A 25,863-nucleotide genomic window follows, 5' to 3' on the forward strand; every position below is an offset into this window, starting at 1 on the left:
GCTGTCGCATAACTGCGAAGCTAGCGGCCATGAAAAAGGTGGGTGAGAATCGACGTAGTGCACCTGGTGAGCATGAGGCGTAATTAAGGCGAGAGCCTTAATGGTGGCTCGGACCGCAGAGTTTCTCCGCCAGAGGGAAATCTAGCGCTGCTGCGCTGTTGTATGTATGGGACTGCCCCCCCCCCTCCTCCCCTTTACGCATGTGAGAAGACGACTGACTTGTTCCTCGCTTTCCTCCCTTGAAGTGCGAGAAGACACCGCCGTCTCAAGCCACCAACCTTCTCAACTCACCCTCGCAAGCTTTCGCTCGCACCTACAGCATAAGGAGCGCGGCTGCGATTTCATCGCACTTGTACTTCGTACGGAACATCACGGCAACGCCGACGACGGAAATTTGCCTGGAGTCTCTATATAATTGCTATCGCAATTAAAAAAAAGAATTGCGCATTGAGCCGCAATGGCTCAGTGGAAGCGGTGCTCCGCTGCTGAGACCAGAGTCGGAAGTCCTTTTTTCTGACTTCGACCGCCGCATTCCCACGAGGGAGGGATGCAGGGGTGTATACGTGGGGATGTATACGCTGTTAGGAATGGCCTTACGGGGTGGCAACGTGCCCGCTATTTCAGCCCGCCGCACGTGTTCCGATCTAACCAGACGGGGCGCACTTCAGAGAACTGCGGATATCCGGCAGCCACGTGGCGCGGGGTCAGCTCAGGAATGTGATACTCGGCAGCGCCACCCTTGATGGAGCAGAGTTCCACGAAGCCCTCTGACGTCGGCTCAGGACCTTTACACCTGTGTGTGTGTGCGGCACTGAAACCTGTGCAACACGTGTTTGTGAGCCCTCCTCCAAAAGGGCGGGTCATCTACGGTGACGTCGAACGGTGACGTCGAACGATGACTGGACGAAAGTTTCCGTCCACTGGGAATCAAGGGGGGAACAAGTGCTTATAAGCAGCGGTTGTCGGCTGCGAGTGTGTGCTCGTTGGGTGCTTGTCGTCATGAGCTGAGTGCTCGTTGTCGTGCTCGTCGTCGTGAGCTGTCTGCTCGTTGTCGTGCTCGAGATGTACTAGTGAGCTGTGTGCTCGTAAGCTGTTTTCTGTATGCGTCGTCTTGCGGGCTCCATATGGGAGTCACGCTAGACTGTCGATGTATGTCTTGTTTTAAATGTAAATCCTGCAAATAAATCCTGCTCGCCTAGTCCTGTCGCCCCAAGGTCCTCCCTGCAACTACGACCGCTCCAAACTCTTACAACGCACACATTGTGCTTTGACGTATGGGAATGTATCGCAGGTGTTGGAAAATCAGTTCGGGGAAGTGCTTACTGGCGTGGTGTCTTGAAAGCACTCACATTACTGACGACCATTTCATCTAGCTCGTTGCTTCACGCCCAACATGCCAGTTATAACAAAAAGAAAAAAGAAAACACTGTGTCACCACGCTAGTGATAACACATTGCCAGCCGCGGAACTCTCGGATAACGAACCTCACGCAAAAAGGATGATATGCTATCACGCTTTGCGGTAGGTCACGTGATGTTACACGTGTGATATCACACGCATGCAGTTGTCTGTAGTTTGCGCTGTGTGAAAGGACAAAAAAGAATTCCGCAGAAAACGTTTGAAGTCTGAAACGACGGTAGCAGGATGCGATCACTGCCGTGTCTGCATCGGTGTAATGGCCAGCAGTCCTGCAGCTTTGGAGACCCTGGGTTTCCTTCAGAAGCCCCTGTCGCGGCTCGTGACCTTAAACTGCGCTGTACGCAAAGTCTGAAGCGAATTTGTGATTTGCTGTCGGAGCTAACGTCCTACAACCAAGTATTGTGGCGTTTGGGTCTGCAGCTACGAGAAGGCGCGCGACAAAATCTCGGCGAGCTAAGGGTCGCGGTCCTGCCGGGCATCAGTTGCGGGACGCTGCGCGGCACGGGAGATTCGGAGGCCGTGCTCGGGGCAAAGAACCTCTTGCGCGAGCTGCTGGACCAGCATCGATGCATCGTCGCCGTGGAAGTGACTCACGCCGTGTTGAAGACGCCTTCTCTGGTCGACGCCATCGCATCGAGGCCGCGTCGTCTAAGGCGGCTCGCCATTCCGGCTCCGTCGACAAACGACGAGCCTCAAGTCTTGGAGGGCTTCTTCAAGCTTGTGGCGTCGTTGGATGGCGTCGAAGAACTCGAATTCCCGGACGACCGTGTCGATTCGAACACCGTGGTGGCGTTCCCTATGACTAGGGTGGAGCGAGCGGTTGCCGGACTCCAGGCGCTCGAACTGGCAGACCTTGACGGCGCCAACAATGCCTGGAACCGAGAACTCATTGACGCCCTCGTGAGGAACGACACCGTCAGAGAGCTTTCCGTCGGACCCAGTGTGTACACTTCTGGTCCCATAGGCCGTTCGTCTGAATGGTTCGCCGAGTATCTGACCAAGCAGAACCCGACGCTCAGAAGGCTCACTTTGAGAGGGCGTCACTCCGACGCGACGCCCGGACTGGAAACCCTAGTCCGAGCCGTCTCCGCAGCGTCGACCTTGGAAGACCTGGTCGTGCACTGGCACGCAAGGGCGCCGGAGTGCGCGATGTTGCTGGGCGCAGCCGCCAGAAGCGAAACGCTGCGAAGTTTCAGCCTGTACATCGGGCCGTGTTGCGAAGAATCGGTCCGGCGACCTTGGGGGCTCGGCTCGTTCGCTACCGAGAGCCTGCGCCCCTGGATCCAGCCGCTGAAGAAAAACCAATCGTTGCGGAATCTATCGCTCGACCTGTCCTGGTTCGACAGTGGCGACTGCTGCGCCTTACTCCGAGCGCTCTCGGCCAACCAGTCCCTCGTCGCCGTGACCGTGCGAAACCTTCCTGACGACGGTCTTCTCGAGGAATTTTGCTGCTGGAAGCGACAGTGCCGCCTCACAGTGCAGATGCTAATCGAGAACCATCGCGTCGGACAGATAGACTTGCAGACACTTCAGTGCTATCCCGAACTGACCGCAGTAACGCTCTCGTCGGGACGTCTAGAGGACCCGGACCTCCTCCGCAGCGCCTTGGAGAAGCTGGCCACTTGTGGGCACCTCACGTCGATGTGCTTGATTTTGAACGTTTTCGACGAGACGCTTCACGCTGCGGTGGCCACGTATATCAGGGGTGCTTCAGCACTGAGAGACGTCGACCTAAGCCTGTTGGCCGAGTGCTCGCAGCCCGGAGGAGACGTCCGACGCGTCAAGTCGGAGCGTGCCATCGTCGAAGCACTGTTGTCCAACCGCAAACTCACGAAGATCAAGCTGCAGACGTGGCCTCTGTACTGCGAGGACTACGTGGCGCTTGCCGACGCCGTTCACAAGAACAGGCGACTTTACGAGCTGTCCGTCAGAGCGCGCCGGAGCGCGTTCGGCGCCGTCTTCCTGCCTCGTCTCTTGTCGGGCTTGGAGGGCAACTACTGCCTGCTTCGCCTCGAGCTGCCGCCATGCGAAGCGCACGACGCCTACATGGCGACGGCGCAGGAGATCACCCGCCGCAACCGCAGTCTCGTCGAGCGAGCGAGCCGGTTCGTGATGGGCGACGGCGACCCGTATTGCGCATGCGCCATCGAGCTCGTTCCGCAGCATCCGAGGCTCGTCGAGATGGTTACGCAGAAAGCGGGCGTGACCGAGGCTGCCGCCGTGAGGATGATCAAAAGTGCTCTGCAGGTCAACGCTTGACCGGCGTGCAGGAATTCGCGAGACTGACTGGCGCCATCCGTGAGTTGCGGGATCGACGTGGGATTCCTGGCCGAATGGATGTGCGTTACCTGGACCCGTTTGCGAGACTGCGCGTGGCGTCACTGACCTGAAATTATAGTTGACGTGCTTATAGGCGATCTTTACGCGCTTTGACAAGGCGCCACTGGCGTGTGAGTCAAGCGAGATGTGGATTATCGCACCCCCCCCCCCCAAAAAAAAAAAAAGAGAACGAGCGCTGCATGCGTTTACACTCATCACTCATTATGTAATGACAAGTATTCATTATCATTCGTGCAATCATTGACAATGAGTTTGTTGGCAAAATGTAAATTTACGAACCTATAGTTGTTTTCTGTTTCCTTTTCAAATGTGTATGTGTGTGTGTTTGTGCGTGCGTCTACAATGAAAAAGTGTCGTTGAAGGAGCAGTCATATCTGCAGTGATGCAGACAACGCGCTCCTCTAGGTGTCCTTGCACCGCGAATAAATACAGTTGTCGACTGGACGTTATTCACGGACTGCAGCTTTCTTTGCCTACAATCTCCGGTGTGGGTTGTGGCTGCTTCTGCTGCTCTCTGCTGGGTATAGGTTACTATCTCGGCGGATATGATTGTGGATACATTTAAGTTTGCGCCGAATGCTACTACCGGAAAAAAAGGTTTATATAGCCCATGCATGCAGACCGACATGAAGTGTTGGGTAAGTGTGGAAGTGCCAAAGCTTGCTCGCGCAGAAGTGTGAATAAACGCAACTATTTTTCTCCGTACGGGAAGTAGATCCCACATAAGACGTGAGCATACAGTGTCGGCTCGTACAGGTACCTCGAAAGCACATCTACTTCTGATTCGCATAGCACATATATCCAACGAATTCTTTGATTTGCTTGATTACTTTCGATTTAGCCATTCGGTAGGCGTCAGTGGGAGCGTGGTCATCCTCGGTAAATTCCTCGGAATGGGTATGCGTCACTTTACCACAAGGGTTACAGCATCATTCTTAAGTGTAGGAAGATATGTGTCACACTCTCCTGTGCGCACATCGCCCATCACTGTTTCTTCCTCGGCAAGGATCACGACGAGACATCAATGCGCAGACGTCCCACACTCTGCAACTACCTAATACGGTGTTTGTATTTTGGCATAGCTTAAGTGAATGGTGAAGTATAACAAACACACTTGTGAACAGCTTGACTGAAGCTTCACCGTTTACATGGGTTTGAGCGTGTGCATTCGATCTGCGTGAACGATTTTTTTTTTATTACGAGGCAAAACACCGCTTCAACATATGGCACAAGACACGATATGGAACTGGAGAGATGATTCGCAATATAGGATGGACAAGGATTGAGAGCCATTAGTGGCATCTCGCGAAGTCTGCTCTAATGGCTTCGATCCGCAAGCACCAATAGAGCCAGGTCTCCTGTCGCCTTATTGCCCGGCAAACTTGGCCATTCCTTAGGCCAGTGCGACTAACTTGGACGCACAGCTGTTGCAACTGCGGGTATTTGAAAAATAAAGAAATAAAACGATTAAAACGATTCCGACCAACCAAAACACCCCGCATACGTACGTACGAAGCCAAATATTCGTGTTCCTACGTGCCGCAACAAATGCAATAAACCAAGCGCAAGAAATGTAATGCGCACGCGCGAAAAGAGTGTACTTTGCAAGAAAGGGTGCACTATTGGACATTCAGCCTTTTCCTAAAGAACGTAAGAAGTCGTAGAAGATTAGCTCTAACGCGCTTATTTTCTACCTCGAGACAGGATCAGCGACTGACCAGTAGCGAATAACGCGGGTTCTGCGCCGCGTTATCGCTATACAGCAAAAACGCGTAACTAAGCCCACCTGAGCTGGCCGAGAGGAGGTCAAACATCGCCGATAGCCGGTACATGTTGCTCGTTTTCAAAGTGGGTTTTGTAGCTCGGCCTCCGGAAAGAAGAGGGCGCGCACCATTTCGAAAGTTGTCCACAAGCCGTACGCCAAATACCACTGACCTAACCGCGCGCGTCGGCGCAACGAAAGCGGTTTTACTGCAGCCGCAATAAGGACTCTCAAAACTGTCTTTGCTTCGTCCGCATCCGTACGCAGGCCACATCGTCTTCGTGCCGTCATCGTGCCGTCATCGTGCCGTAATTGTCAGCTAAGCCTTCATCATAGGGCGAAGATATACATCTTTCCCATCATCACCACTGGGATTCCGACTCGCGTATATACGGCAACTAGCTGGCTGGACGCGCTGACCACTTGTCTGTTGCCCAGGTTTGGTTGCCAGACTGGTTGGCTGCTGGACGTCGATGATTTCGCTGGCTGCGAACTCATTTGCCAAACGAGCACGGCGCCGGAGACGGGCGCACAGAAAGAAAGGCAGACACGCGGCACTGACCTACAGCGACGTTTATTGTTGTGAGGTCTCGGGCAAATGCCGCAAAGATGACACGCGAAATTACAGGAGCAGAGTACATTAGATAGCTTCTCAGTTTAAGCGTTAGTTTCCCGTTAGTTGCGCTCGTAGCGAGTGCGATTACGTGCATAAATAAAGGTTTTACTCGATCCTTGTGAATTGTTAACATGTGGCAAGAAGTTTCTCCATCCTATTGTTTGATGATGCGATAAAGCAATTTAGTTTGCTTCCTTTTCTTTGGACGCATGCTAATATACATAAATATCGAGGAAACGCTTGTAGGTACGGTGCACATGTAGTTGAAGAAACGAAAGGGCACACTTACGGAAATTTTATATTGAATGGTTTAACCTTTCGACCGTGGCACGGCCTTCGTCGGAATGCATTATATATATATATATATATATATATATATATATATATATGGATTTTCTTCAATGTTCAGCACGCAGGACCCGACGTACCATACGCAGGAAAGAGACGACGAACTTTTTGGAAGACGTCTTAACGTTTTCGGCTGGTGGACCAGCCTTCGTCAGAGTACAGGTCCACCAGCCGAAAACGTTAAGTAAAGTCTTCCAAAAAGTTCGTCGTCTCTTTCCTGCGTACGGTACGTCGGGTCCTGCGTGCTGAACTTTGAAGAAAATCCATATATATATATATATATATATATATATATATATATATATATATATATATATATATATATATATATATATATATATATATATATATGGAACCGAACCCACCACCTTCGCATTTCGTGTGCGATGTTCTACCGATGCTCATCGGTAGAGCATCATATATGTTTTTTCATCCACTTCAATTTCCATTAATTTATCGTTTCTTTATTTCGTTTATTAAGCACAAGTAATTTTCCCTATGTTGTCCTTGGTGCCAGTGTTTGTTGGCTTCTTATGATACGACTACACACATATATATATACACACACACACACACATATATATATATATATATATATATATATATATAATCACAGCCGCCTTCTCAAAAGCCGTTATGTTGCGACGACGCACAACGTCATCGTCGTCCACAACACTGCGAGTATTTGCAGTTGTGGCTTCGCAAAATGCATGCGCAGACGTCGTTGTTTTTTACAGTGCTTGTGAGTCGCCAACAAAACCCTGCAAAATACCTCGCCAAGTGACGGTGAGGTGGTACGTGTTTACCAGGTTTACGTCTGAGCACTGCCCGCAGGAGCGCTCCCGCGGCAACGTTCAGACTGAAGCGCCCCAGTTCTTATACGCAGAGGAATAACGAAAATTGGGCCCAGAGTGAAAAAAAGAAATAAACTGCGATAACTGTTTGCGGAGGTCACTGGCAGTCGTGGCGCAAGTCGTCTTACAGCTTCCCGAAAAACGAACGTCTCCTCTGGTCACCGGTGTGAGGGAAGGTGTTACATTGTCCCGTGTCCTGCATTTGAGTCGTTACCCGAGCAACATTGGAGAGTTGCAACAACTACAGCCCGTTCCCTACACGATTCCATGTGAGAAGAGCCGCGCGAAGGTGTTGGGGTGAAATCGGAACGTGGAAACGGTGGAAGGTGTTCTAGTGTGCTGCTGCTTTGAAGGCTTTAGGCACCTCGTTCGTGCGCCTATCCAAGTTTACCTGTTGAATCTGCTCGTCCGCCGTCGGAGTCTTTCACTGTCATTCTTTCGTTCTGCCGCGAACGTAAGCCCAAATGTGCACACCGCCCCAGAATAGACACCTGCTTCACATCAGCTGCGCCCCCTCAAATTACTTCACCGTCATTTAAAAAGAAAAGAACAAAGAAAGCAATTTTTACGGCTCGCAAACAAAAAAAAAATTGCACCTATCGCGCATGTGTTCGCGAGATTTCCAGGAAGAACGCGTCTCCCACCGCTTTCTAAAGAAGGAACTTCTGTTCTCCCACCGCCTCCTTCGTACGAGACTTTTCCCGAACTCCCTTCGCATAGAAACTGCGCAAAGAAAAAAAAAACGGAACGATAGAACGACGAAACCCTTTGGAAACGTAGGCCCCGGCCTTTCCTTCTGCTGAATAATTCCTCCGGTCCCTCCGCAAGGTTCGTAAATTTTGAAAACAAAAGCCCGGCCGAGGCTTCGGTGCCCGGACGGTGTGTGTGCAGGGCGAGCTGCTCTGCCGACCGTGGCGCCCCCGTTCGGCAGGAAAGCCGTCCTCCAGGCCGGCCATACCCCCGAAACTAGTCGCGTGCATGCATAAATTCTCGTGGCCTCCTCGCACGCGCGGGCGCACTGTGTTCGCTCCGGCCACGTGCATTATGCGGTCCCGCGGGCCATAGTCTCGTAGTACACGGCGTGGCTCCGAGCTGGCTGCCAGTCTGGCTAAAAGGGCTGGCTAAAGGGCCGGGCCCGTTGTGTGTACGTAGACCGTACGCCCGGTGAGCAGGCGCGAGCATGGCGCCCCTTAAAAAAACTTTCTCGGAGCATTCTGTCCTGCCGTTCGCGCGCCTTGTGTGCGTATACGACGAATTCTTCGTGAAACGCACAACGCATGCTTGAACTTCCGCAGCAAGGCCTCGACGCCAGGAGCCAAGATAACGTAAAAAAAAAAATATATAAAGCGGCGTTGGCTGCTTTCAAAAAGGGATGTACTACAGAGCCCAGCATTCTTGAGAAAGTATATTGGAAGAATAAGAAGCGTGAACGGGCGAGAAGCGGGAACATGATGTCGAAGTTCGGGGTGAAGTGGCAAGCGTCTGGACCGTTGCGCAGTGATCTGCATCTTACGTGAGGTTTTAGGAGATGTGTCCGCAACTGACATCTGCGCTTAAGGTAGCTAGAGCGTTCGTTCCTTTCCTGCAGTCCACGGGGCACGCGAGATAGGTTTGCGACCCTGCGGCGTATTTCCTCTGAATTTACGTTGTTCTATTTTTGTCTTGGTGCCTTCCTTTTGTGCCAAGACCACTTTTACCTCATTTCGTACGCCCTTCGACCGGCCAGGGTAGCGAACCGTACTCCTTTTTAGGTTAACTTCAGCATGTCTGCGTTTTCTCAGCATGGCGCACATGCGTTGAAAAGAAGCTCCCGTTGTATTAGAAGGAATGCAATAGAAGGTCGTAAACGATCGCTTCCAGATTGTTCTTGCGCAGTCTTTAGCTGGAACATGGCCTGAGGCATTGAAACTGCTTGAGCAGGAAGCGAGGGCCGTTATAAAACAAGGCCCGCAGCCGATTCGGTCGTGACGAGATGCCAGCGATATGAGGAACCAGCGCTGGGCCAGGAAGCGCTACGGCAATTCTATAGTGTGCAGCTGAAGTACGCCGACGCCACGCGATAGCGGGCGCCACGAAAACGGTAAGACGCTTTGGGTGATAAGTGAAGCGCACCCGTCTGTCAATGTTCCCCTTAACTCTATGCGTCCAGCCAAGCTATGGCCACACCTATGCGCGTTGTAGGAGTGCATGCCGTCATACGTTCTAGCCCACCGGTGTCTAGTCGGGCCAGAATCTGGACAAGTGCAGTACCTCAAGATGAGCGGTTGGAATTAGTGGCGCCAAATCTCAGCATGTGCTGCTGAAGATCGCTTCCACCGCTCGATCGCTAGGCTGTGCGTTAAGACGCTGCTGCTGGCACGTAAAGCTTCAGCGCTGGTTGGCCATACAGGAGCACGTGACGAAGGCGACGAAGCAAGTTGCCGTCCTTTAGCGGAGGTATCGCATTATAGCAAACAAGGTCAACACAATGTTTAATCGGATCCAGCCCTGACACAAATACTAAGTTAGAGAGTCTGTGGGATATCTGTGGGAGCTTTCCTAATCGCGTCGATAAAGTTTTAGGCAGATGTCAAGCGTATATAAACTAAAAGCGGCCACATGAATATATGTAGACCATAAACAGAATAAAAGACACGATCTCGTTTACGAACGACGCGAGTAGATATCCTATATAGTATTATGTACACGGGCGCATAAAAGGGCAAACCTAGGGGAAGTCAAAACATTCTATTAGAGTTATGTAGAAAGCTCCCCGACTACTGTAATAATATTTAGCGGGGTCTCGCCAATAACAATCCACGAAATTTCTTCATGTCTTTATCCATTTTCATAATGTAAGGATTCACGTCCCTTGTGCTAGTGCAAAAACTCGATGCTGCACGCAGGGAGTGTCGACAGGAAAAATTAAAATCACCTCACAAGCACTCCGTACACATGGCTACCAGCAAAGCTGAAACGTGCGGCGCCGGTGTATATCGCTGGGTTAATCCCGACGGTTCATTAAACGACGGCTTCGTAGGCTACCAGATCCTCGTACGCAGCTGCTGCTTGCGCTCGGTGGCACGAGCCTGTTCTTGTGCACGGGCTGCAGCATCGGCACGGCGTAGACGAACTCGCTCCCGGTTCTGCTCGCGGCGTTGCTGATCGAAAGCTGCCTGCTCCTCAGGAGTACGTATGACACGTGGCCTACCCATTTCGGAGCCGGGGAGAAACTGCTGCGCGCCCGCTCGGCTGCGACGGAGAGCAACGACGTCACTACTGGCACAGCTAATTCAACACCACCTAGATAGCACAAGGCCTTTTCACTCCGATCCAAGACGTCATGTTGCCTGGCCTGACTGCTACAGAATCTAATGGGATGCTCCCGAGTAGGCAACAGTGATTTCGACGTCACCGCTTTCATCACGCCAGCCTTGTCAATGGAAATTTCGGGCCAGGTGGCGTGACGTCATGGATAGGAGTAAAGAGGTCTTGTGCTATCTAGGTAGTGTTGGCAAATCGCGCGTCGCTCTTTCTCTATTCTTTTGTTTTGCGCATGCGCATGGGGTTGCGCTGGAGGAGTTTTCAGCGTACAGGCAACCGACAGACAGACGGACGGACGGATAGACGGACAAATCGAATAGACATATACAGCTTCGCTGTAAAAGAAACCCTGCCAAATAAAATGAATGACAATGCTTCGAAGCCATGCGCCGTACACGTCGCAGCATCAGGCTTCGCCGTTCGATCGCCGCAACAATACAGTGCACTGTTTACAGAAGTTCCAGCCGGCGCGAGCTACTGAGCCGCCTAAGTGAGAAAGATGTCCTCGTGTGTAGAAACGGTTCTGGTTTGAACGGCATCCACCAGGCCGATATCGACGGGAAACGCACAGTGGCGCCCAATCATAGATCGTGATTAGGAGCCTTTAGCTTGACGCACGCCTAACTCCGCTGCCGAATCGCCGCGACACGAAATAAAGCTGCCGCAGTACACAGCATTCGTGGCTAAGTCTGTTTAGGGGGGTTATGAATTAAAGCATCTTGGTCTTACAATTTCTACAGACTGTCTACGGCCCACTGACCAATCGCACAGGATCGATGTACAAATAGATATTAATAATGACATCCCTCTGTGAATTGTTTGTGAGTAGTTTGTGAGGTGACGAAGTTATGACGGTGTGTTATTTGATTATCATTACGTACAGGCAATGAAGAAAAGCGTTATAACAGGACTACAAAAATTGAATGTCGATGGACCGCCGATAGGTTGACCGAATCTAGCTTAGATGTCCCTAACCGCATCACTATGTTATACAGTGCCGCAGGAACGTATGGGGCGCAACACAATACTTAAAACGCGTATAACAGTGCGTCAATACTCAACACACTTTCGACAGAAACTCAATCAAAAGTATATAGGCCGTGCCTGCGACATCCACATATAAGATACGAAACGATGACACACATATGCCATTGATCGGCGTGATTGTGATGTGGCTTCAAAAACTTAAGAACCATAAGGAAACTGTGTGAAACGCTATGTTGGAAAACCTCTAAGCTGAAACTGAATAGAAAGGAAATAGTCGATACTTCCGTTTTACATATCATATGTAAGCTATTATCTTATGATTTAACAGTTATCTTTTGGTGCAATCGTCCTGGGGCCTGCACTGCTTCATGATTTTAAGAACTACGTGCAGGGACGGTTCAGCACTATATGAGGACACGCTTGAAAACCTCTCAACAAAAACTCTGCTGAAAGCAGTCACAAAGTCCGCACGATGCGCGTAGATTACAATCAACAATTTCATATACGCGTAGCCGCGAGTCCTAGATTCCATAACGCTGCACGGTACTAACGAGCTAGCGCATCCGTATACCGCAGCGGGGAAGTAGCGGGCGGTAACAAATAACCCCCTTCCCAAATCCTTAACTGAGGGAATTCCGGCGGGGATTAAACGAATATTTATGGCGGCCGCACGGCGAGACCACCGAGGCATTGCCTCGCAGTTTCCGTAGCCATCGCGGTGGGGTATAAAAAATAAAACAGAAAGGTATGGGAGATGACGTTGGTCGTAGAGGAAAAGAGAATAATGAGAAAAAGAACCGATCACCTTCCGGCAACCGCGCGGATTAGCGTCGCTTAAGGGAAGCGCGCCCGGCGGCTTCCGATATGAAAGATGCGCTCTAACGCTCGAACGCGCCAGCAAAAAGACGGCTTCGTTTTTTGTCTTCACACGCAAAGGCCAGGTTCTAAGGCATGCGCACATATTAAACTTGCGTGCGTGTGTGTCTATGTGTGTGCCTGTGTGTCCTTGATGTGCTTGTGTGTGTGTGCGTGTGTGCGCGAGTGAGTGTGTCTGTGCGGTGTTGATGACTGCGTGTGTTTGTGTCTGTCCTGTGTGTGTATGATGCGTTTGTTTGTGTGTGCGTACGTGCGTGCACGCTGCGCGAACGCTGGAGTGCGGCTGCAGTAATACGGAACCGAACCGGCGACCTATAGCGCTAGGCGATATGACTCTCTGCAGCCGCGGTGCACGTCGGCCCAACAACGTCGGCGTTGAGTGAATTTAACGAAAGTGACCGTTGAGAGGCAGAAGGAAAGCAGAAACACTTAAAAAATATGTGTAGATACCATCGACGATGGTTGTCAATGTAAGCGAGCTGAACGAACGAACGAACGAACGAACGAACGAACGAACGAACGAACGAACGAACGAACGAACGAACGAACGAACGAACGAACGAACGAGCGAGCGAGCGAGCGAGCGAGCGAACGAACGAACGAACGAACGAACGAACGAACGAACGAACGAGCGAGCGAACGAACGAACGAACGAACGAACGAACGAACGAACGAACGAACGAACGAACGAACGAACGAACGAACGAACGAGCGAGCGAGCGAGCGAGCGAACGAACGAACGAACGAACGAACGAACGAGCGAGCGAGCGAGCGAGCGAGCGAGCGTACGAACGAGCGAGCGAACGAGCGAACGAACGAACGAACGAACGAACGAACGAACGAACGAACGAACGAACGAACGAACGAACGAACGAACGAACGAACGAGCGAGCGAGCGAACGAACGAACGAACGAACGAACGAACGAACGAACGAACGAACGAACGAACGAACGAACGAACGAGCGAGCGAGCGAGCGAGCGAGCGAGCGAGCGAACGAACGAACGAACGAACGAACGAGCGAACGAGCGAGCGAGCGAGCGAGCGAACGAACGAACGAACGAGCGAGCGAGCGAGCGTACGAACGAACGAACGAACGAACGAACGAACGAGCGAACGAGCGAACGAACGAACGAACGAACGAACGAACGAACGAACGAACGAGCGAGCGAGCGAGCGAACGAGCGAACGAACGAACGAACGAACGAACGAACGAACGAACGAACGAACGAACGAACGAGCGAACGAACGAACGAACGAACGAACGAACGAACGAGCGAGCGAGCGAGCGAACGAACGAACGAACGAACGAACGAACGAACGAACGAACGAACGAACGAGCGAGCGAGCGAGCGAGCGTACGAACGAACGAGCGAACGAGCGAACGAACGAACGAACGAACGAACGAACGAGCGAGCGAGCGAGCGTACGAACGAACGAGCGAGCGAACGAGCGAACGAACGAACGAACGAGCAAACGAACGAACGAACGAACGAACGACACCACCGACCAACCACGAAAACAGCTGAAAGAACCAAAGAACGCTTTTCGATATAAAATAAAGAATAAAGGTTCGCAGGAGACTCCAAATGGAAACAATACAGTGAATCAGAGTAAGATATCGTCCAAATGAGCGACGTACTACAAAAGAGTGATCAGGTGGTGCAGAATTCACTGCTGGTGGGAGCGGGAAGCAATTAACCAAGAAAAAGGAAACGTGATAGGTAATAGGAACAAATCTTATTTCAATGGATGGATGGTACGAGCATCTTTGAAATAGCGTGATGGCAAGTTCCGCCTGGTAAGTTCTTCGTATACATTCCTGCTGCGCACTGCCGATCCGCAGCGCTTACGCGTCGCTCGAAATATATTAATACTGAGGTAGCAGCCAGCCCGTTCACTAGAATTTGTGTTCCACGGTCTCCACTGAAAAGCAACCCGAACCCACGACCTCACGCTCTGGAGCAGAACGCCTCGCATTCGCCGCGGTGTGTGTCGGAGCATGGCGGGCTAACACCGCATAGCCGTCCCGTGAATTCAAGGATATACATGGCTCATGGACACGGTTCGTCGCAGCGACCGACGTACTAGAAATAGAAGATATGAAATGACAACAGACTGCAAAAAAAAAAAAAAAATGAAATGGAAATGAGAACCGAGACTTGAGCAGACGACTAACAGAAACCAAGAACAAACAGGCGGCAGAAAGAAGACAAAGGCAGGCTTGAGGAGACAACAAACAGAAGGAAAACTGACAACAAACAGACGGCAGAAAGTAGCAAAAAACAAACAGACGGTAGCAGACGACAAATAGACGACCAAAATGAGCACTACAATAAGATAGTGAGGAGCCAGTGCGGTATCCAGTGCGGGCTAAAGCAGCGGAATAAGCGAAAAGAAAGAGAGAGAATAGAACAAAGATAGACACGAGGAAACAAAAGTCAGCCCCGCGGATCCGCAGCGCTCACGCGTCGCGCGCAGAAGTACGTTGGGGTCGCGCGAGGACATAGTTGGAGAAGGCTGAGGAGGGTTAGGTACGGAACCCGAGGGCCGTAAAAACGACGGCCATTTTTTACGAGCTGTTGGTTCGGGCCGACAGTCGCGCCCGTCTCTGTGCCGTTATTTTTACGCCCAGGGACAGCGAGGCCCCATTCCGTCTTTTGTCTCGGCTTTTGTAGCTGGCCGTGCGGGCCGAGCTGCAGGGGTCCGTTTCCGCATTTTGCGACATTTTTGTTTTGCTTGTTTACGTCATTTAATTCTACCGCCCCGTCTTATCTTCGCTTTACTTTTTCCTTTTCTTTTGTTTTCGTCTCCTGTAACGTACGACTCTGTTCGTCGCGCAGTTCGGTGAGAAGATAAGGAAACTTCTATAGCACAGTGATCTCCTGATATCACTTGGGTACACAGCTCGGCAAAGTAGATTTCAAAATGTGAGAGAGTGAAAAAAAATCGGTGAAATAGGAAAAAAAAAAACATCAGGAATATGAGCTGCGCTTTTGGCTTTTCTTTTCGAACTGAGTTCGACTCGGCGCGAAAAAAAAAATTTACTCTCGCACTTACTCTGCAAAAGCGTGTACGCTATTCAACAACGTTTCCACAGAAATATTATTAAAGATGACAAAAAGAAAGCAGAAAAAAGACAGGATTTCTAGAATTACTTCTGCCAGTGTGGGATAACGACGTGTTTTGGAGAAGCGAACATGAACTTATTCGTACATTGGCACCGAAGACATAGCACGCAGCAGGCTTCTTGTTCTGCTGAAAACGCTAGTGCACATAGATTTACTGGCACACATAATAACTTCCTGGTGGGCAAAAATATTTTGGAGCCAACTCCCACACCCGATTTTAATATCGATCTAACGGAGCTCTTAAGAATAAGAAGTGCACACCACTACATGTAGTGCGCCGTAGGGTTTATACGTGCTGCTACCGTACGCTCCACTTTTCGCCTGGCAACAAAAGAGTGCAACCAATGATGCCTGTTACCCATGCTTCCTTTTTCTTTATTTCATACAATGATAAAGAAGCTCGCTTCGACGAAATTGCAGCGACCTCACGTGAGAACGTGCTCTGCGCCAAGTACACGCGATCCTATCAGCAGCGGCCATACCAACCGCAACCTTATCTCCCGAAACATTCCCTCGTGACCCAGTTCCTCCATTTTCTGCCAATATATTCACTGCTACCGCGTTATCGGTTTCGCCTGGTTCTCGTGATTCCTAATCACCGGCCGCCCCAACAAAAAGTGGCGGGGCACAGGCACGAGGCTGAAAGCGACTCCCCCCCAACCCCCTCCTGTCACCCTAGATACTGCGGGTCGGCCAACCACGAACACCCACAGCGTCACACTCCGAACTTCCGTGCTATAGCTACTTTCCACCATCCACTCACACGTCACCCTTCCTACCATTATCCTTCTCCTCCTACTTTCAGTATACGCCAGAAACATACACAATCTGCAATCGAAACCATACACCCCGCAGTCTGGGCCATCTCACTGCAGTGACTTGCGCGAAAAATAAGCGAAAAGAGAGAAAAGCAGTAAACCGCAACTGAATGAAGCGGTCACGCCTGGCTGTTATTTTCTGTGTCCGACGTGTCTATCTGGCGTCGCGATAGGGGCCTCATTGAGAGGTGAAATGGGAGAAGAACGAAGCTAGCGAAGCGATTGGAAGTTACAATAATAATAATAAGAGTAAAAATAACATAATCAAATAAACAGACGTCCGAGGGTTGGGTCAGATCTGGTCTCTATATTTCTGGTCTCTCTGGAGGTGAGATTTCGAAAACGTTTTTTTTTCTCTCTTTCAAACATTGGATTGTCTCCTTCACCCTGAGAGCTTTATTATCTGCGGTCGTTGGTGAAACATTCCAGCAGTGATAAGCGCAAGCCCCTATGAGTGGCAATGTAAGCCTCCACCCCAGCTGTTTTGTCTTCTAAAGGCGTTGGGTGTACGGGCCATGAAAGCCAGCCGCGTTGGCTAAGTGGCTGCGGCAGAATCTCGTTAGAAGCTAGTTGGGCAGTCGTGTCAAGAGGGAACAAGTGCAGCAAAATGAGAAGGACAGGAACAAGGAGTGCAGGACGTACACCCCGTTGCCCTGTGTACGCCCTGCCACCCCGGCGCACGTCCTGTCACCGTACGCCCTGGTACTATGCGTGCGCCCTGCCACCCGCACACCCTGCCACTTTGACATACGTCCAGTCACCGTACGCGCTGTCACCCTGGTGTACGCTTTGGTACTTTGTGTACGCTCTGCCACTGTGTACGCACTGTCACTCGTACACCCTGCCACTCTGGCCTACGTCCAGTCACCGTGCGCGCTGTCACCCTGGCGTGCACTTTGACACTCTGTGTACAACGTCACCCGCACACCCTGTCACTATGACATATGTCCAGTCACTGTACAACCTGTAACCCTGGTGTACGCCCTGGCACGCTGTGTACGCCCTGTCAGCCGTGCGCTCTGCCACTCTGGCACATGTCCAGTCACCGCATGCCCTGTTACCCTGGTGTACGCTTCGGTACTCTGTGTACACCGTGTCTTTCTGCGTACGCCCTGTCACCCGTACGCCTTGTCGCCCTGGCGTACATCTGTCAACGCAAGCCCTGTCACCCAAGCACATTTGATGTCACTCTACGTCCTGACAATGTGTGTATGCCTTGTCACCCTGGTGTACGCCCTGTCACCCTGGCGTATGTCCTGTCACTCTATGTTCCTGTCCTGGTTATTCTTCGCCACCTATTTCTTTTCTACTTGGCTATGATATTCGGCTGCTCTGCATAAGGTAGCCGGTGCGATTACAGACCAGGGGGACCGCATTTCTGTGGGAGCGGACAGCAAGAACGCTCGTGAGCTTAGGTGCAGGTACACGTCAATGTAACCAAAGAACCATATCGCCAGAGTTGCTTTGGGACACACGGAACGCCTTTCTGTGTGCCGTTCTCATGTCCTGTATTAATTGCTTCGTTACGTTAAAATCCGCGCATCACTCAATTAATGGGGCATAGAAAGCTGGTCATCGCGAATCCTTGAATACAGTGGCACGCTTCACTGAAAACAGAGGAATACTCAGCGCACACAGGGTACTGTACAGAGTCGTGCATTACTGTGTTAGTGTGTGTGCGTGCATGTGTGCGTGTGTGTGTGTGTGTCTAGTTTGTGCATGAGCGTGGAACATACTTATTAACCTCCGACAACCGCGTACTTCGTTTGGATCACACACTTTTCACAGAAGGACCCCGCTGCCCTTCTGTCTCCACATTTTTGCACGGCGAGCTGTCTATGGCCAGGCTTCCCTGGATTGTGCGTGTGCGAAAACCGTGGGCCAATCCCGAAGATGGCGCACTACCCGGCCGAAGTAGTAAAGGCAAGGCGCAGAAGACCAGGACTCAAGAAGAAGAACACAAACGACAGGACCGGCGCCGTTTGTGTTCTTCTTCTCGAGTGCTGGTCTTCTGCGCCTCGCCTTTACTACTTCAAGCATGAACCAACTAGCCCAAGCAAGAGTTTTACCCGGCCGACCCACGGCGGAGGCGAAGCGCGCTTCAAGCACTCCACCAACTTGCAAAAATAAGTTGAATATCTTCGGTCCAAATAGAACCCGTATCACATACTAAGCTGATAAGAACAGATACTACACTTTGACCCGCGTCGGCCGTGTCTACGTTCACACTGCCCTCTCTCAATTTGTTCAGCTATAAACCAACGGACTTAAAACCCGCGAAACAGGCGCATAAGGCATTGCGCAGGAGATGAAGATGCTCGGGTATTACATGCCAAAAGCACGATCTGATTATGCAGCCCGCCGCATAGCGGGTGACTTGGAAATAATCTTGACCAACCGGGGTACATTACCGGGCATCTAAAGCCTCGTTTTTCAAAGCTTCGCATCAAATAGCAGTACTATATGCAAATCAGAAAGGATGGCGAAAATGATCTGGAGTCTCCACTTTCGCGACTACGGCGTTCCGCTTTAAGAGCAACGCGTGGGCCGCAAATCGCGACTGCATGCCTGCTATTCCTCGACAAATCGGTTCACGTCCTAGTCGCCGCTGCGCCGTCTGCTCTTCCACGCGTTTCTCGCATCAAACGCGAGAGGGCGCAGCGGCTGCGCGCCCCAACGCAATTGCTCGCTCTCTCAAATTTCGAACACGTACACGCGGTGCATACACAGCCACTCGAACCCGCGCTTCAGCACTTAGCGGGCAATTTAGACGATCCCGCCGCCGGCCGCAAATCGCGCGATTTCGCCTGTATACAGCCGCGCGGAAAAATCACTTCGCGCCCCGGGCTTAATAGCAGCCTCTCGCAGTGCCTATACCATTCGCTGCAGCGCAGAATCCACCCCGGCAGACGCAGTGCGTAAGCGCAGTGGACGTCAACGAATATACTATGCCGAGTTGGCAAAAACGAGCGAACGTCGTTTATGCGAGGCTTCGGGTGCCGCGTGTCCGAACCGAGAATGCCAACGGAGCCGCACGCTTAACGCGAAAGGCAGCTCCGGCGCGAAGGCCTCGGGAGATGATAACGGCTTCCATTTTTCACCAAGATGGCTCTGCCGTGACCGCTACGGTGTCCAGAAGCTCAACAAAACGGGGCGAGGTATATATATATATATATATATATATATATATATATATATATATATATATATATATATATATATATATATATATATCAGCTGAGTTGTTACACTGCGCAGCTCCGCGAGAACATCGCCAGCCATTACGGCATGCAAACAGGCGGCGCGGCCATTGTGGGACGTCTGCAGAGTTCCGACAACCATCGGATACAAGCTCGGCCCCCCCCCCCCCCCCCCCCCTAACCACCTCCTCACCTCTCTCGCGTGACCGTAAAGAAAGAAACGAAAATTACCGAAAAAAAAGGTAAATATCGGCGGGAAGAGGTACACAAGAGCGAAGAGAAACGCCGGACGCTGTTTCATTGGCGGGCGTTGCCTAAGCGCGAAGAGTCAGTCGAAGCGAACCGCGGGTATCATGCAGCCACGGCCCGGAGACCGTCGGCCGGGTGAAAACCAATTTCGCCAACCGCTTCGCGCACTCTCTGTGGAAAAGAAACGCGCCGACCGCGTTGATTCGGCGAAGCCTCCCCAACTTGGACTTGCTGACACTTTGCACTCGAATACGAGCGCGCACTTTTACTCGAACTGTATACACGTGTGTCCCAGCTAACGTTAGCAAAGCTGTTCAAAGAAGAGAAAAAAGAAAGCCACTTTAGAAAATGTGATGCGATATTAAATGACCTACGGTGTTGGGTCTTCAGTGTTCTGACAACCAAACAGCGTAGGTATTACAATCTTATCTTGCACTGTGTTCCCTTCATAATTTTTTTTTCTTTAACAGCTTGGCTCGCGTTATAACTGAGAGACCCAATATGTACAGGCGTCATAAATATGAAAGTGTCGAGCGAACCTCCCCCCCCCCCTTTTTTTTTTTTTGAAAACGACGATAACACGTGATGCATGGATTAAAATCTGGGAACTTGATGCTTAACATTACGTTTTTCGGTTAGAGTTCTGGTTTCATTAAATACTTTTATGGAGAGCATGTGTGTTTAGCCCTTACGGGTGTATAAAATAAATATTAAATGTTCCCTTTTGATGGCGATTGCACGTTACATCATACGCTGAACAGGGTTGAGTGCGTAACAATCTATATACTCATGGGCTAGCTAGTTGGTAAACCACGATTTGGTTAAACAGCGCACCTGAAAAATAAGAAGCAAGTTCACATAAACGTGAACGTATGAACGTACTTTGTGTTCTCATGCTTGTGTGGACGTGTGTGTTCTTTTTTGTTTTCCCCTCCTCGACCAAATAATGAGCGCGTGTCAACTGTGTCTGCAGATGTATGTGTCAACGTTGTTCTACTAAAACTTTTTCGAGCGTAGGATGCATGACCTGCCCTGGTGGTTCGGATGGCTTTGGCGCTCTACTGCTCAGCATGAGGTCGAGGGTTCGAGTGCCGGCCGCGCCAACGTGCACTTTGATGGGGGGCGCAAGAGTGCAAGATAAACAGTTCTTGTACAACACTTTGTGTGTGCATTGAGCAACTCCAACTGGCGGAAAATAATCCGCGACAACACGACAGTTGTTGCTTTTGGATGCCAAACAGCATAATGCAAGCACGAATACATTAGGCGAACATTGCAGTTAAGTCTTCACGGAAACGATGGGGGATTGATACGGTGTCAATATCTTGTTTATATCAGCTATCGACTCCATAATTACGGTACGGTTGACGTAAGAGAATAAAAAAATTGTCGTATAAGCCATGTGCCATGAATATTTGTAAGAACGCGACGACATCTCAGTGCTGTCATGCATTACGACGCCATTCGTTAGTTTGTATATGTTTATTGTGAGTAGATCTAATGGCGTTTAGGACGATTATGATGTTCCGTAGATGATTCACTGCCCATGACAGCTAGCAGGGGGGCAGTGTCTAATAAAGTACGACGCACATCTTTCAAATTATAACTTTTGTGCGACTATTTCGAATACGTGAATTATTAGGAATAAGAGATTACGTAGGTTAAGCTCATTCGCTACGTAAGTATGCATGCAACACAACAAAACAAAAGGATAACCCATGCAGTAACGCATGGCAATTGATTACGCTGTACAAACGTAACTTACTGTGTATGTTACTTCGGTACAGCTCCAGGGCTAGATGGCCAGATTTAGTGAAACGTCTTTCGTAAATTCGGTACCCCACTATATGTTATATCACCTAATTGAGAGACAGATAAGCTCTCATCGCACGCTCTCCGAGTCGATTCCTTTTGAAGTCACTTTCCTTGTCAACCGCGCCGCTGTTTTCTTTTTACAGCGTTCATAGTTTTAGTACAATAAGCGCCGCACAGCGGCCTTCTTTTATACCGGAACGGTTTGCGGCCAATAGCGACATACACAAAGCGTTGCGTAAGTAAGCCCGCCAGGTATACGTGGCCTTTCCTGCCGAACTGCTTTGTCGTTCACGCTAAAACTTTGCACAGAGGTAGCACCTTGCAGTGAGTTTACCTCAGTGTGCCTTTTGTGGGCATTACTTATTCGTGTCGTCTACAAAAAATGCCGAGTGGGCGTCTGTCTACGGTGTCCCGACTCAGAAACTTTCCATTCCGCTGCGATGGAGAGGTTACCGTATCTGTATAACAGCTACGCTGAAAATACTGTGTTGACTGTAGCCGCGGCAGATGGCGCCACCATTACGCTGCAGTGGAATCGGCATGTCTTGAGTGGAGTCGCCGCAGGCAAAACCAAATTGGACTTGGTGTAGACGAAAGTTGTAAGCAATGCTCGAAAATGTAACGTCGAACTAAGCTGACTGCAAAATGATAACTGTCTGCGAATTTCGAGCGTACGTGTACGACCGAGCAGACCTGCAGGAAGGGTCACGCGTACTTTGTTCTATTATTTACGCAACGCTGTCTTTCCGGTGCAAGTTTTTATGAGTGGCACCTAGTTGGAGTAGCAAAAGCATAAAAAACGCGAGGAATTGCTCCCATTAACTTTTTCATAGAATATATTACTTCAGCCCTTCTCTTAAAGAAAATCTTTTCACCGCACCAAGTTACATCTCGTCTCGCATCGACCATCAACACAAAATTGAAGTGCCATTTTGTCGAACTAACTTGTGCAATTCTTCCTTTTTGCCAAGAATCGCCATTGAATGGAACCGCCTTCCGGTCTCCACAGTCTCAATTTGTGACACCACTAACTTCAATATCGCCGTTAAAGGTGCCTTATAGTTAGATTTTCTATTCTTGCCCTGTACTGCCAATATTGTATATTTTCACCACTCCTTTCTGCTGTGCCCACTAGGCTTTGAAAGTATGTATAATAAATAAATAAATAAATAAATAAATAAATAAATAAATAAATAAATAAATAAATAAATCCCTAAATCAATGTTTTCGTAGATTTTAGTGGATTGTGCAAAACGTCTTCAGAGCGGTTTGCTGAACCTAGTAGGTAACCTTGGTATCTGCAGTAGTAGATAAGCTTCGCTGAACCTTGGTATAGTGTTCTTCATTGTTTTGCAGTGCAGCGTTCCAGTGCTCTAGGCAAGAGTGTGGCGCAGTGCCACACCCGACATAAAAAGAAAACAAAAATAAGCAAACAAACAAACAAACAAAAACAAAAGAACAAGCTGGCTGACCTTTCCGAGGCCGGTGTCCTTGCGGCTGAGGCCCCGTAGCAGTGCGGGGGGCACGGCGGGCGGCGAATCGCGCAGGAGTTCCGCGTAGCGGGTCACGAACACCGGACCATCCGCGGCCGACTGGGAACCGTCGGCCGTCGCCGACCCGCCGCCATGACGTCGACGTCGCTTCGAAGACAGGTTCAGCCGCTGTGCTGCCCTGCACGACAGACGTGAAAAACGGAAGAACCGCTTTACAACCCGTCGACATAAACGACGTGGTGTAACACGATACAATAGCAATTTATTCCATTAGAACACAATACTCTGGCGGTGTACCTCGTTACGAGAGGATAAGGACATCGCTGAACAGAAGTGGAACTCGGCCGTCAAGAGCTCGGAATACCATCGTCGGCTTTGGGCTGTCCTGAGAGAGCCTGCGAGGCGGCGGTTAGGTTAGGCCCAACTGTCCCCACGTGGGAGTGGCCCGTGGTATCGCCCTAAGGGGGCGGCGCTTCTCAGGATCCTTTTAATAAAGTTCTTCGCATCCGTATCCATTAAGATCTTTACGGCATGTCTGACGTACTCAACGGAATCTATGTCAAGCGAAGCCCTTCTCTAACCGAATGAATGAAATGCCAGGGAAAGAGACGCGCGAGCGTATGTATTTAATTTCCAACTTGGGTAACTACGTTCAACAGTTTAGTTAAAAGCAACGTATCTGTTGACACGACCTTATCATGTGCCACGTGGATGACTCGCAGGCTTAGTGCAACATTTCGCCAGGCGCAAGGGAAGCTTTGCGAGGAGAGGGGTGGTAAGCGTGGAGAAGCACAAGACGTACCGACAAGTGCTTAGTGCTTCAATACTTTTACGAAACACGTGGTAAGTCACTGACTCCCACCACGGGATCCACGCAACCGCGGAAAACTCCGCCGAATCCATCCGACGAGATGTCCGTTTTCATTTGCGAGTATCCTTTCTCCTGCAAATATTCTTCGTGCTTTCCCTCACCCCATAAAAAGTATGTGGAAGAACCCTCGTTACGCCTGTTCGACGACACACCGACGCTAAACCCGGAGAAAGAGGCCAGGAAGCTGGACCCACACTCTGCACCTGGGCGATAAGATGCGATGACATCGTCAGGGTTATCAGTATCGCTCTGCCTGCGGGATCAGCTCACGCGGCAAAACAAATTAAAAACACTGAAGAGGACAGATGTCGCGTACGTATATAGTGCTGTCGGGATCGGCCCACCGAGTCATCGGCTTTGATTATGCGCTCTCTATACTTTTTGCCAAATCTTCATTACACAACCCCAAGGATCGGTCGAGTTTACTGTTACGCTGTCTCGGGATGGGGAAAATTTATACGAGGATTAACCGTACATCGACGAGCCGCTCATAAACCCCTGTGAAGAAGGGAAGGAAAGTTTGGCTTTAATTCAACAGGAATTTATTCCGTTAAACGTAGGATAGAGGGGGCTGGAAAAAAAAGGTGTCCCTAAGGGCGGTCCGAAAAGAGCCCGCACCAACCATTTCGAAATGTAGTCGGCGATAACAGCCTGCTCACGAGTATTTAAAAATGAGAAGAGTTACACACATCTAACGCACGCACTATAGAATCTACGTGAAGCGAAACTCTATAGCGTGGCAGTTAAAATTAAACATTGTACAACTACCGGCGATGCGTACAGTTGGGTTTACGTTCATCCTTCCTTTTGCAACGTGTTTGCGCGCTGCGATTGTAACAACAATAAACCTCGTGCAATATTCACATTCATGCCCTGCACCGCGGTGCGCCGAAATGAAGACGCCAAGTCAGGCCTATACCAGTGCGCAGCCTCGTACGCATCGATGTCACGAGGTCGAAGGGGATGTTTGATGCTTCTCGAAGGAAGGACGCCGGAGAGAGTGTGTAAACAGAGTTAAAATGTGACCTATACGAGAAGTTAGAACTACATGGGCAAATAAAGCTTCGTTTAAGGGAGGAGGAAAGAGAAAAGTAGAAGGCAGGGAGGTTAACCAGAATAACGTCCGGTTGGCTACCCTACACCGGGGGAATGGGAAAGGGGAAAGCAAAGATCACAGGGAGAGAGAGGAGGGAAGGAAAGAAGGAACTTGTGTAAGAAAAACAACATCGGGTAGGACGAGATAACAAAATGCCTAGGTGTACAATATATATCGCCGTGCATCGAAAATTATGTAATGGTGACATCGGGATTTCGGACCAAATTGACATCGATTCTAATGCACACATATTTACTCGAGTGGCAACTGTAAGCACTGTTGCCTTGATGTGTAAAATAGCTTGTCTGGCTTAGCTGGCTTACTAGTGAAACGTCGTGCAAGAGTCCTTCAACAACGACGACGACGACGACGACGACGATGACAACAACGACAACAAACGACGACGACGACGAATTTCGAAGAGAATAATTTTGAATCATTCCACAACCATTTCTAGGAGACCAGAACGTTCAGAAAACGTCAACACTATGGTGTTCTGACGGCATCGCTCGTTATAGGCAAAATATGTTGCGTTAGTCTGTCAAAGCCAGCAGAGAAAGTCCCGAAACGAACGCGCACATTCGGACACTTCAACAAAGAAATAAATTAATGAAATTAAATGAAGTAAAAATAAAACGCGCTTTCATGCTATTGCCTCAGTATCGATAATCAAAAGCAAATAACAT

General features: G+C 50.0%; 1 protein-coding gene and 1 non-coding gene across 3 annotated transcripts in view; both read right to left on the minus strand.

The window, feature by feature from the left end:
* LOC126533718 (uncharacterized) overlaps positions 1-25,863 on the minus strand; it is a 336,510-nt gene that overhangs the window by 121,641 nt on the left and 189,006 nt on the right. For both annotated transcript variants that reach the window (XM_050180905.2, XM_050180904.2), the window contains exon 3: positions 23,190-23,388. The gene's annotated coding sequence lies outside the window, so the exon portion shown is untranslated. The remainder of the gene's footprint in view (positions 1-23,189; positions 23,389-25,863) is intronic.
* LOC126535022 (U2 spliceosomal RNA) lies at positions 18,487-18,670 on the minus strand. Its single transcript, XR_007600459.1, has one exon. It is a non-coding gene; the product is annotated as a U2 spliceosomal RNA (small nuclear RNA).

Source organism: Dermacentor andersoni, chromosome 7, assembly GCF_023375885.2.
Source record: "Dermacentor andersoni chromosome 7, qqDerAnde1_hic_scaffold, whole genome shotgun sequence".
Taxonomy (NCBI): domain Eukaryota; kingdom Metazoa; phylum Arthropoda; class Arachnida; order Ixodida; family Ixodidae; genus Dermacentor; species Dermacentor andersoni.